Source organism: Saccostrea cucullata, unplaced genomic scaffold (genome assembly GCF_032062105.1).
Source record: "Saccostrea cucullata isolate Sc308-1 unplaced genomic scaffold, CSIRO_AGI_Scuc_v1 ctg8929, whole genome shotgun sequence".
Taxonomy (NCBI): domain Eukaryota; kingdom Metazoa; phylum Mollusca; class Bivalvia; order Ostreida; family Ostreidae; genus Saccostrea; species Saccostrea cuccullata.
Window position 1 is genome coordinate 9,483 of NW_026929250.1, and position 12,781 is coordinate 22,263.

General features: G+C 35.5%; 2 long non-coding RNA genes across 4 annotated transcripts; one reads left to right on the forward strand and one right to left on the reverse strand.

Annotated features, from left to right (window-relative positions):
• The first annotated feature begins 6,137 nt into the window (after positions 1 to 6,137).
• On the forward strand, positions 6,138 to 9,268 carry LOC134280218 (uncharacterized). 2 transcript variants are annotated; one of them, XR_009994865.1, is made up of 3 exons: positions 6,138 to 6,230; positions 7,901 to 8,083; positions 8,319 to 9,268. It is a non-coding gene; the product is annotated as an uncharacterized LOC134280218 (long non-coding RNA). The 2 variants fall into 2 exon arrangements; XR_009994864.1 differs by lacking the exon at positions 6,138 to 6,230 and adding an exon at positions 7,375 to 7,540.
• Positions 7,802 to 12,404, reverse strand: LOC134280217 (uncharacterized). Of its 2 annotated transcripts, none has more exons than XR_009994863.1 (7): positions 12,298 to 12,404; positions 11,304 to 11,445; positions 10,303 to 10,443; positions 9,359 to 9,646; positions 8,964 to 9,170; positions 8,383 to 8,553; positions 7,802 to 8,113 (listed from the first exon to the last, which is right to left on the reverse strand). It is a non-coding gene; the product is annotated as an uncharacterized LOC134280217 (long non-coding RNA). The 2 variants fall into 2 exon arrangements; XR_009994862.1 differs by having other exon boundaries at positions 8,276 to 8,553.
• Between the last annotated feature and the right edge of the window lie 377 nt (positions 12,405 to 12,781).

Sequence of the window (12,781 nt, forward strand, 5' to 3'; positions counted from 1 at the left end):
AGGTTTTGTAAGCTCATCAGTACCGATAGAGGCAACTGTTTCTGACAAAATAAAATCTAAAATTTGGTCAAAACAATATGTTGATATGGCTCTGTTGTTAAAAAAGGAAAAGGGGAAAAGTAAGTATTCCATCAAGGTAGAGGAACAGGATCAGACAGGTAAGGTGGTAATCCACAATATGCGATCCACAGATGATGACGAAATTAGGGATGGTTCGTTATCCCTGCATGACTGGGTAACTGCGTGGAATGGGTATGTGACAATATATTGCATTAAAGATACACTTGCACAGCCAAAGCTTGCAAAACACATGGAATCAGTAAGGCAAATTGCAGAGGAAAAGGGGGACTGGAGAAAATATGATAAGGAGTTCAGGGAACTCATAGAACAAGGTGAGGTAGAATGGGGTGATGTCCATATGGAGATATATGTTAATGCTCGCCTCAAACAATCAGAAAAGAAGTCAAGCAAAATAACACCAGACCGTTCGTCATTTGGTACGTATGAGGAAGTCCCTCAGGGGTCATGCTTTGCCTATCACAAAGCTGGAAGGTATTGTAGGCTTGGTTCATCATGCAAATTCCAGCACAGATATTATAACTGTGGTGGCTTCCATCCAATCTACATATGTAAAAAACCAATTCAACGGCCATTTCGTTTCTTGGACAAATCCAGAACCCAAAAACCATTTCAAGGAAATGGCACATCAACCAACACAGGTAATGCTAAATTCTCAAAGCCAACCTATCCCACAAAAGGGTCCAACTCCAGTAAATCCCAGTAGATTAGAGTACTGGTTGGTGGGGTATGACAAGGTAGAAACAGAATTTTTAGTTAATGGTTTTCGATATGGGTTCTACATTGGTTACACAGGGGAAAGTAGAAATACTCTTTCAAAAAATTTAAAATCGGCACTGGACTTACCAGAAGTTATTAGCAAAAAGTTAGAAAAGGAGATAAATTTGGGTAGAATTATGGGTCCTTTCAAAGAGAAACCACTGCCAATTTTAAATTGTTCCCCTTTAGGTCTAGTTAGTAAGAAAACAGAGGGTGAGTACCGTATGATCCATCATTTGTCATATCCGGAAGGTGAGTCTGTCAATGATGGCATACCCGAGGAAGAGTCATTTGTTCAATACTCTTCTGTAGAGGATGCTATTCAAAACATTAAGCAGTGTGGGAAAGGATCATATTGTTGCAAAACAGATATTTTTAATGCATTCCGAATTATCAACTTACATGCATCACAGTTTGAATACTTTGGTTTCACTTGGCAAGGTCATTGGTATTTTGACACATGTCTTCAGATGGGTTGCAGTTCTTCCTGTCGTATATTTGAAAGGTTTAGTACAGCACTTCAGTGGATTGCACAAGAAAAATTAGGAATTAAATTTATGACTCATGTATTAGATGATTTTCTAATTGTTGACAAATCTGCGACAGAGTGCCACAAAAAACTTGTGGCATTTTTAACAGTTTGCGCCGACATAGGTGTACCTATGGCTAAGGATAAGACATTTGGTCCTAACAAGGTAATGACTTTTCTGGGATATGAATTAGACACCGAGATGATGGAGGCAAGGTTACCTATTGATAAAGTTAAAAAATGTAGAGATACAATTGAACAGCTTTTACCAAGCAGAAAGATTACTTTGAAGGACATGCAGTCAGTGATTGGTCTTCTTAATTTTGCGTGTAATGTAGTCTTGCCAGGTAGAGCGTTCTTAAGGCGACTTATCAACACTACTATTGGCATTACAAAAGCATATTATCGCATTAGACTAAACAAAGAAGTAAAAGCAGATTTATGTACTTGGTTAGCCTTCTTGGAAAAATTTAATGGTAGGTCGGTTTTCTTACCAGATAGGTGGGTTGATTCCAATGAATTAAAACTGTATACAGACGCTTCAGGATCTATAGGATACGGGGCAGTGTTAGGTGGGCACTGGTTCTATGGGACTTGGAATGATAATTGGAAAAAATGTAATATTACTCTCTTGGAATTTTACCCAATAGTGTTAGCTCTTAAAGTTTGGAGTCATATTTTTAAAAACAAATGGATTTACTTTTACACAGACAATTATGCCCTTGTGCATATAATTAACAAGCAATCGTCTAAGGATAAAAGTATAATGTATTTGGTTAAAGAGTTAGTGCTAATTTGTTTGCAGTTTAACATTTTGTTTAAAGCTAGGCATCTGGGTACCAAGGAAAATATTCTATGTGATTGCTTGTCTCGTTTGAAGGTGCAGCAGTTCCATCAACTTGCTCCTTGGATGGACAAAGAACCAACGGTGATTCCCAATCTGCCAACATTACCTCCTTAGAACCAGTCTTGAGGAACCTGTTGACTTCAACATTGGCACCAGCTTCCACTCAAGCATATAAACGGGCATGGTCTATTTATAGAAATTTTGCAAACAAATTTGATATGAGTAATGATCTTCCGTTGTCTCAGGAAACTTTGGCTTTGTTTATCTCTTATTTATTTGCTGAAGGTTATGCAGCCTCCTCTATCGTGTCATTTATTTCATCAATAGCATATATACATAAAATTAATAATTTGCCTGACAATACATCATGCTTTCTCATTCAGAAACTATTAAGTTCCTGTCGTAAATCAAGACCTTCAATGGATATTCGTTTACCAATAACCATAGTAGTTCTGCATAAAATTTGTGATGTTTTAGAACATACAATATCGAACATATATAAAAGGGCATTATTTGAAACAGTGTTTTTATTGGCTTTTCACGGCTTCCTCAGAATAGGAGAGATAACATCAGTTGGCACTGCTAATAAGGTTTTACAAATTTCACAGATTACTTTTCAAAAAAGTAAAGTTTTGATTCACTTTCAAAATTATAAACATTCTGATGTTTAAGTTTTTACTCTTACAATTCATTCTTGCAACTCTTTAAAATATTGTCCAGTGGGGGCATTAGAACACTACATTAAGATGAGAGGGAGGACCGATGGGCCCCTTTTTTGCTACCCCCAAAACACTGCAGTCACAAGACAAGAATTTTCAAACATATTAAAGCAAAGCCTCATGTTTTGTAATTTGGATGTCAATAGATTCAAAGGACATTCCTTTCGAATCGGAATGGCCTCTTACTGTGCATCACGAGGGATGAGCGATAGTCAGATTAGATTCCTGGGTAGATGGAAATCGGATGCATTTAAATATTACATAAGACATGTGACACCATGTTGATGTATGCTTGAGTGGAAGTTGATCCTCGGAGCAGATTTGTTTTGTTTTTTGTGTAGGATCTCAACTTTGAAGTGATTTTCAAGAGTATTAACGTATTGGGGCATATGTTTATCCCTCATCCAGAACAATAGTGCCTAAGTCATTTGACGCAAAATGGAATAACAGCCGGAGGGTTTTTGAATTACAACATTTTGCCTTATAAAATTTTGCATTAGGATTATCTTGGACTTGACATAAAATATGTTCCCTTATAATCCAACGTGTTTTATATTCCTATGCAGAAGAATTTCTTCAAATAACTACCTGTCATTGATCCGGGTTAGAATAGGTCCTCAGTACCCCCTTGCTTGTCGTAAAAGACGACTAAATGGGGCGGTCCTTCGGATGAGACCGTATAAACCGAGGCCCCGTGTCACAGCAGGTGTGGCACGATAAAGATCCCTCCCTGCTCAAAGGCCGTAAGTGCCGAGCATAGGCCTAAATTTGCAGCCCTTCACCGGCAATGGTGATGTCTCCATATCAGTGAAATATTCTGGAGAGGGACGTTAAACAGTATACAATCAATCAATCAATCATTGACATATTGATTGATTGTATATTGTTTAACGTCCCTCTCGAGAAATTTTCACTCATATGGAGACGCCACCACCTGCCGGTGGAGAGCTGCAAATTTTGTCCTATACTCGGCACTCACGGTCATTGAGCAGGGAGGGATCTTTTTCGTGCCAGCACCTACTGCAACACGGGACCTCGGTTTATATAGTCTCATCCGAAGGACCAGTCTCAACGTCCCACAGTGGGATTCAAACCCGCGACGTAAGGAACAACTCCGTACTTCGCGACTCTAGAGCAGTCTCTCTAACCACTGCACCACGCGGGCGACTGTCATTGACATAAAGAAAATACTTAACGAGACCATCTTTTCAACATTCAGTTATATATCTACGTCGTAATTTTAATGAAAAAAAATATTTTTAGGGGACGACCATTTGATTCTGAGGAGGGGGGGGGGGTGGGGGGGCCTGGCAGATTTTGGAAATAAATAATCTGTCCCTGAAAATGTTGAAAATAAATAATCTGTCCTCCACTACAGAGAAAATAAATAATCTGACCTTGACTTCTGATAATTAAATATTGTAAAAATACCTTTTTTATTTACGTGTTATTTAATCTCAAAAGTCTTCAATTCAAAAAATTTTTTGGCTCGCTTCGCTCGCCAATTTAGAACCAAATAGTATTTTAAGTCAGATTACCAGACTTGATACTTAAGTCAGTTTATCAACATGACAATGTGCACTTAGTAGGTGTGATGAATAACTTTAAATACAAACCAATTCTTATACACCACAAAAGATAAATTTTCTTGCCAAATTATTATACTTTCCTGATAAAATACAAAATTTACTCTGGCGGATTTAAGGGGGACGTACATGTGTACGACCCCGGGCCCTCCCTTAACATTTCAAAGTATGATATGAATAATAATAATAATAATGCCATACTTTGGGACAATACCAATATATTTGTGCCTAGTTTTACTCTTTAAAATACACAAAAACCCAAGAGCTTCAGGGGGCTTCGACCCCTGGGCCCTTTCATTCAAAGTATGATATGACTTAATTATGTCATACTTTGGTACACATCTAACCAATTCCCACAAAAGTTATACTCTTATACATATAGAAAAACCAAAGAGCTTCAGGTGGCTTTGCTCCCTGCACTTACTTCATTCAAAGTATGGTATGACCAGTATTAATTATGTCATACTTTGGTTCATAATAACCAAAACCACTATAATAGTGCTTGGTTTTACTCTTAAAATAAACGAAACCCCAAGAGCTTCGGGGGGGGGGGGGTACTCCCTTGGCCTCCTCAAGGGCTTCGCCAAGGACCCACAGGGGCCCTAACGGCGGCCCCAGACCTCTTGCCTGAACAAAGTTATACCTGTCCCCTCCCCAAATCCTGTAGCCGAATATGGTATATAAATGATTAGTCTTTTAGAATCAACTGCTCAAGGTACGGTAAGACATAAAAGAAAATAAATAATCTGTCTTTGTAAATCTTGAAAGTAAATAATCTGTCCTCGACAGGCATGAAAATAAATAATCCGTCTCAAAAAAATTTGCCAGCCCCCCCCCCTCAGAATCAAATGGTCGTCCCCTTAACACACGTATATTTTTTAGCTTGTGCAAATCTTATGTATGTATGTATGAATATTGTATACCCTTGAGATGCAATGTTTCAGGTTTAAATAAAACACATGAAGCGGGAAACATCGGATAATTTGTATTACCTGCGATTCCTTATATTTCCATTTATACTTAAAATAACAATCTTAAAATAAATCGAAATACCGTCTAAATTAAAAGATTTAAAACGCACGAGGCACTTCATGTTATTTTTTATTGGCCCGCCCCATGACGTCAAATTTTACTATAAAAAAATAGTCCCATAAAAACACGAAACAAATCTAATGTTTATTTAGTTACTGTAGTCAACTATCAACATCTATAAAATAAACAACAACAAAATAATTTTAAATTGTGATCAAAGTAATCTTGTTAACTAATTATATATTTGACTTAGATTTAGTTTGTCGGAAGCACGAACAAATGTATAGGCCCTAAGTCACTTCTCCGCCGCCATACCGAATGTAATGTTGCAGTTGTTGAAACGGGAGTTGGTCAGCAAGGTCACGAAACATATTTGTGTAAATGTTAAAGTGTTAGAGAAAGTGGAGTTGGTTACGAAGTTGGATGGTTACAGCTGAGGGACGATGTCTATATCAGATGATGGAGTACAGATCTATGTGGCGATGCCGATTTCTCCACGTGGTTCAGAGGGGCTGTTTACCATGTTTACGGAAGTGGAGTTCTCGGTCTCGCGAGGCCTCGGTGATGATGGACATAGTCTGGTCCCCTTCCCACAATTCCGTTCGCGCACTCTCTACATTGAGGTCAGGCATCGGTTGATTCACTGTTAGACGTTGTGCAATTTCAAAAAGGAGGACAAAGTAAGTAACCATCTCGAGAAATAATTGCTCATATCTATTTGTTTTACATCATGACAACTTATTTCATCAATGCTTACTGTTAACCAAAGATGTTTTCTATTTATTTTTTTATTCATTTGATTTATTTTGCGTAAATTTACACTGTTATCACTGGATTAAAAAATGTTTACATTTTAAGAACGTGGAGGTAGTCAAAATTGACCCCCAATATTTCCTTTGTCGTGGACCGACATCAAAATTTTATTGTCTAGTCTAATGTATATATGAATGATCTATGTTAGGATATACAATGTTTTATATGTCGCTCCTTATTTAATATAGTAAAAGCACCCCAGATTTTTTATCATAATTCTATCAACAATGTTAGATATACAATGTTTTATATGTGCTCTAAAAGGATTTTTTATCATAATTCTATCAACAATTAGCATTGCTATATATATTTGACATAAAACAAAGGTTTAATGTTTCTATACTGTTTGTATTTTGCTTGTTACACACATCACAACAATTCTCACTCACAGTCTCAAACTGTTATCCAAAGTATCCAGTCAGAAACTGTCTTCTGAAGGTGTTACACCTAACGAATTTTTTCATGTTATAATCTTGAGTTAGATTTTTAGTCAAGAAAATTTTTTCCAAATATTTTACTAATTATTGACGATTCCCTAATACACATACATTTATATTTGTCTTAGATATTTTTATATCTTTTTTTTTTAAATTGTATAATGCTGTGGAATTATTTTGATGTGACTGTGGAGTCAGTTTTTGTGGACAGACATAAATATATAATTTTGTTTTGTGGACAGGACATAATTTATAAAGGTTAACCAAATAATAATTAAATGAATCTGTGGACTTATAAAATATCCAAATAAGCATTTGTGGAAATAAAAATGTAGCTGATTCACTTGATGTTCAATCCAAAAATGTTAGTCCTCCTTCCTCAAACAATGATGATTCCATAGAAGAATTATGAATAGCTGCAGAACTGTAGCTCTCTAAAAAATATTTTGACAGACCTGAGAGCTACAGTGCCACCCACTGAAAGAACTGTATATTTATTGTGCACAAAATTTGTGCTTGCTTCTGTATTAATTCTTCCCTACTTCTCTTAGTATCAAGTACACTCGTAGTTTACAACTGCATGAAGCATTGCAAGACCGAAATATTTTGCAAACCAAAGTGGTAGTATAAATAGACGAAATTTTTGATGATCTCAATTTCAGGTCCAGGAGGGCTACTAACATCAATTATAAGGAATGTTTTGTTGTGAAAACAGTGAAAAAATATGTTAGGAACACATGGTTAGTAATATTTTGAGATGACGGTTAAAAAACATGGAGAAATAAATCAGGAAACATTTCTTGTGAGCAATATATATACAGTTTTTTTTTCAATGGGTGGCACTGTAGCTCTCAGGTTTGCCCCCAATATTTTTTTCAGAGAGCTACAGTTCTGCAGCTAATAGAAAAATAGAGCTCTACCCGTCTAAAATAGACAAAGTAAATCCTCATTATTTTTCCATGAATTAAGACTTCTGATATGCAAAGTAAAATAATACTGTGCTTATTGCTATCATGATTTTATTACAGCTTGTTTAATAACAGATTTCAAATAAGTCTCAGAATCAATTACTTTGAACATAAAACACTTTGACACTACAGGATAACTGATGCTGCATGGTGTCCATGTTATGAAAAAGAAGATATGAAACAAAAGCCCATGAGAAAATGTCAACATCAATCATTTATGAATGAAGATGGAGTCTCTAGCCTAAAATTTCTTGAGATAATCAGTGTTGCCTGGTTCATCCAATCAGAATGATCACTCCATTTGCAGACTATCAGGTATTCTTTGGTTCTGCCAATACTTTGGATCTGAAAAAAAATATTGATTCAACATATTTTAATCCGACATACAGATTTCAGTGTATGAAAATACTTTAAGAAAGTCTGTCAGTATGTAAAGTAAAATTTCAAGGTATAATAAAAATTCAGATCATGCTTATCATATAAGTACAAGTAACACGAACTGTTTACCTATTTAAAAAAATGCATTTACATGGTCATTTCTCATTTTCAGGTTCCAATCTGAAGTATACAAGGGAAGAGTAAAATCTTTTTCATTCCTATTTACAAACACTTACTAGATCCAGAAGAATATCCTGATTGTTTTGTGCACCATAAGATGAATTTCAATCTGACACATAATTCTGAAAAATGGAGTGGAACACCATGAACACTGGATGGTCTTCTTCAAGCTGGCATGTCTTTGTCACAATATCTTGACTCTGCATTGCCATCAAAACTTTGCATTCCTTAAAATACAAAGACAATTTTTATAAACTAAAACAACAGACTTGATAAAAAGGCTAATATTAAAAAAAAAAACGTGTCATTAGGCCAAAAAAAAAATTAATTTCTTGGTTCTCAGGCCCTCCCTCATCTCTTCCAAGGGTGCCTCATTGACCCTTTTTATTGCTAAATCAATAAAATAAAAACAACAAATCACCTCCCTCATCATTTTTTGAGGTTTTGTACAATGTAAAAAGCTGCCTCATCATTTTTTGGGGGCAATAAAAAGTAAAAAAAAATGCCTCCCTCCCTCATCATATTTCTTGAAAAAAGGCCTGAGAACCAAGGAATTAATTTTGCATGGCCTTATTTACCCCATTTTTTTTCCTTTTTAATTATTTTATGAAATTAAAACCCTTGCGAAAATTAGAACCTGTGACTTGCTGTCAAGCAGAGGTGTCTGGAAATAAGATAAACGGCTCCTTTAAGGGTAGGATAACCAGATGATGTAGATCAGTCACTGCAACAACAGAAATAGAACCTCTGTCAGCCGTGAAGTCACCTTCAGGAAGAATGCCGAGAATATCTGAATGCTATGGATTCATGGTGTCATCATACTGTATATATCCACCACTGAAGCCTAAGATATAAATGTTCGAAAGTAATTATAGTGATCATATTTCTGGTACAGTGACAGCAAAGTTTAAGTATTTTGTGAATAAAAAAATTGAATCCACAGCTTTTGATTTAATTTGATTGTTCGTTTACATTTGCTTGAAAATTAAATTAAATTAGAAATAGCGGTAAATCTATTTCTGCATTATTTACCAATGGGACAAACCCCTCCTTGGCGGTAGATACAATATTTTCCTGCAGGCCAGCTTGGCGAAATTCTATTTTCTTCCGTTTTCTTCTAAGCACAAAATTTGTAAAATGTAGAGGTGGGCTTTGAAATGATGTAAGCATTAAATGTGGAACTTGTGTGGTCCATCCTGGTGTCTTTAATATGATGTGTAAAACTGCCTTCATAAAACCCTCTGGGACAGCCAGTTACATGTATCCAGGTACTTAATCTGGTAAAGGTGTCAGACGGCCATTTTGTTGAAATCATTCGATCTGAAGAAATAAATATTAGGTACCAAAAGCTTTTCTGAAATTAATTCATCTTATTCTTTAATCTATATAAGATATACATGTATTTGTTACATTTGCCTCCGTTTGGCTAGGTTGAAGTAAGGACTTATTTGACCTTGACCTGAGTTGACCGTGTCTTGGAGAAATAACACAAAAAAGTCATGATGGAGCTAGTCTTTTGGCACTCCAAACTTTTATGCCGAGTATGCAGATTCAATTTGATGTAAAATAATGAAGGAATTTTTGAAAATAAAAGAACATTTTTTAATTTTTTGTACAATTTTCTATCATTACTGGACTTTCAGAAAAGTGTGGCATTCTCGACACTACATGTACGTAGTTAAAGTATCCCAAATCGCAAATAGATTCTCATTTGTTAAGAAATTAATAACATCAGAACTTAAAATTTTTGTTGACGACGATGAAATGACCTAAGTCGTACCTCTTTGCCATGCGAGATGCTGTTATTGAATATTTGTTACACTCGTTGACATTCTCCCAAATTTTTTCCCATATATATTTCAACAGTGAATGAAAGCTTTGTAAATTTCAGATGCTTAATATGTAACATCTAGAACACCACACCTTATTGAAAGCCAAAGGAAAACAGAGCATTGTATATGTACTAAGTTAAATACCCCCCATCAAAATGAGTCGGACATCCGATAGAGAGATCCAGACCCTCGGGATAGCGACAAGTACATGTGTCCTTGACAAAGGCAGGGTTACCAGAGTTGGCACAGGTCAAAGAGAAACTGGTACACTGGTACACTTCAGACCTATAAACAGAATATAGTGAACTGAACATAAAGCGAAGAGCATTACCTAATACAGTAAAACTCGGTTTTCCAGAAATTACATCCTATATCCTTTTAAATTCCTTACATCCATTTTATTCATTATATATAAGGAATTTGCTTAATTTATATTGCTGAGAATACAAGATAACTTCTCTATTCTGTGAATTCACAATATCCATCATGGCATATTTGTATTTAACAAGTTTAACTGTATGAACTTTGACTTGCTTTTTGAGTCCTGATATACACCATATTAATTTGCATATTATTCCTTTTGTAAATTTGTAAAATAATTTATAATTAATTTGACTTACTCTCCTCATAGCTCATATCATTTGAACTGATAAATCTGTTTCATGGTTTTATCATTGTTGTCTGTTCATTGAATTGTACTTAAAACTAGAGGTACTGTGAGCAATGAGCTCACTAAATGATACCCCCCGCCTCCCATATGAATATAATGGCAGTGTCCATGTTTTGCTCTGGAAAATCAAAAATACATGTCAGATCAAAAAATAAAATAGGAGGTGCACAATGGCAATATGTAATTAAGAATCTGTGAAAGTTTCATTAAATTTCCTTCAGTGGTATGAGAGGAGTTGCGGATAAGAGATGGATACCCCAAAGCGTAACAGACGGACGGACAGACGGATGGACGGACGTACAGATGGACGGACAGACGGACGGACGGAAATACCGATTACTATATACCCTCCCACTTTTCAAGCGGGGGGTATAATAAGATTGCAACCATGGAATGACTTGGAGAAAAGGACAAACATTTTAAGGTGTGCAAGATTAATTTAAACAAATTACTCTGCAAGTTTAAACTGTATCACCTTATAAATGGGCTGTAGAGGGGTTGTTCCTGTTGGGCTTCCATGCTGTCTTTTGGCTGACCATCATGTCTTTAATACAGAGGATTTGTTTTCGGTATCCTGGTAAATTTTATGAAATTTATGCAATGAACGATGGAAAAGCCTAAAAAAAAAACCAACATACAAAATAGAGATATTTATGATTATCTGAAAGCTATAATGAACCTGTTACAACATAAAAAGGATTGGTACATTTTTCAAAATGTATTGCCTTGGCAAGTTGGCATTACAGTTGTATGAAAAATTATTATGTATGCAAGGATATTAATAAATTGTGGTGACCTACCAAAGTAGCACCACCTCTAACTGCTAACCATCTGTATAGTGGTGGGATTCACTTCCACAAGCCTTCATGAAAATTACATGTTAGACTCATCCTATCATGTAAATATTATGCTGGGTAAAGTGGAAGGAAATTAAGGGACCAGCTAGGGGAATCATAATAAAACAAAATAAATACACTGGGGGTTTAATCCCTTCCCCTTTTCAACTTATATGATGATTGCATGGACAGCAAAATACAAACAGTATAGAAACATTAAACCTTTGTTTTATGTCAAATATATGCAATAGTAGGCCAGAGCACATGCTAATTGTTGATAGAATTATGATAAAAAAATCTGGGGTGCTTTTACTATATTAAATAAGGAGCGACATATAAAACATTGTATATCCTAACATAGATCATTCATATATTCATTAGACTAGACAATAAAATTTTGATGTCGGTCCACGACAAAGGAAATATTGGGGGTCAATTTTGACTACCTCCACGTTCTTAAAATGTAAACATTTTTTAATCCAGTGATAACAGTGTAAATTTACGCAAAATACATCAAATGAATAAAAAAATAAATAGAAAACAACTTTGGTTAACAGTAAGCATTGATGAAATGAGTTGTCTTGATGTAAAACAAATATAAATGAGCAATTATTTCTCTAGAGGGTGACTTACTTTGTCCTCCATTTTGAAATTGCGCAACGTCTAACAGTGAATCAACCGATGCCTGACCTCAATGTAGAGAGTGCGCGAACGGAATTGTGGGAAGGGGACCAGACTAATGATGGACAGCGTTGCGCTAGTGACGTGCTTTTGATCCGAACATAATTCACTTTTTTGTTTGTAACAAGATATTTAATATCTAATTACTTAGTAAACAATTATTTTAGGCATCACTTCAATGTATTTATACGACAGTCATATAACATACGTATATATGCATGTTGACATTTGACCTTTCAGTAGTAGAGAAATAAACATGCCACAGGTACTACCAGGAAATTAACAAGATTGACTTTTGTAGTGTTTTTCATAGAGAAAACAATTGGAAATGGAAATATAACACTGTCACAAAAAACTTAAAGACGCTTTAAATGGTTTACTGTTAAATCTTCCTTGCTCTTTTGTGAATAATTGCATGGTGGAGTACAGTACAATT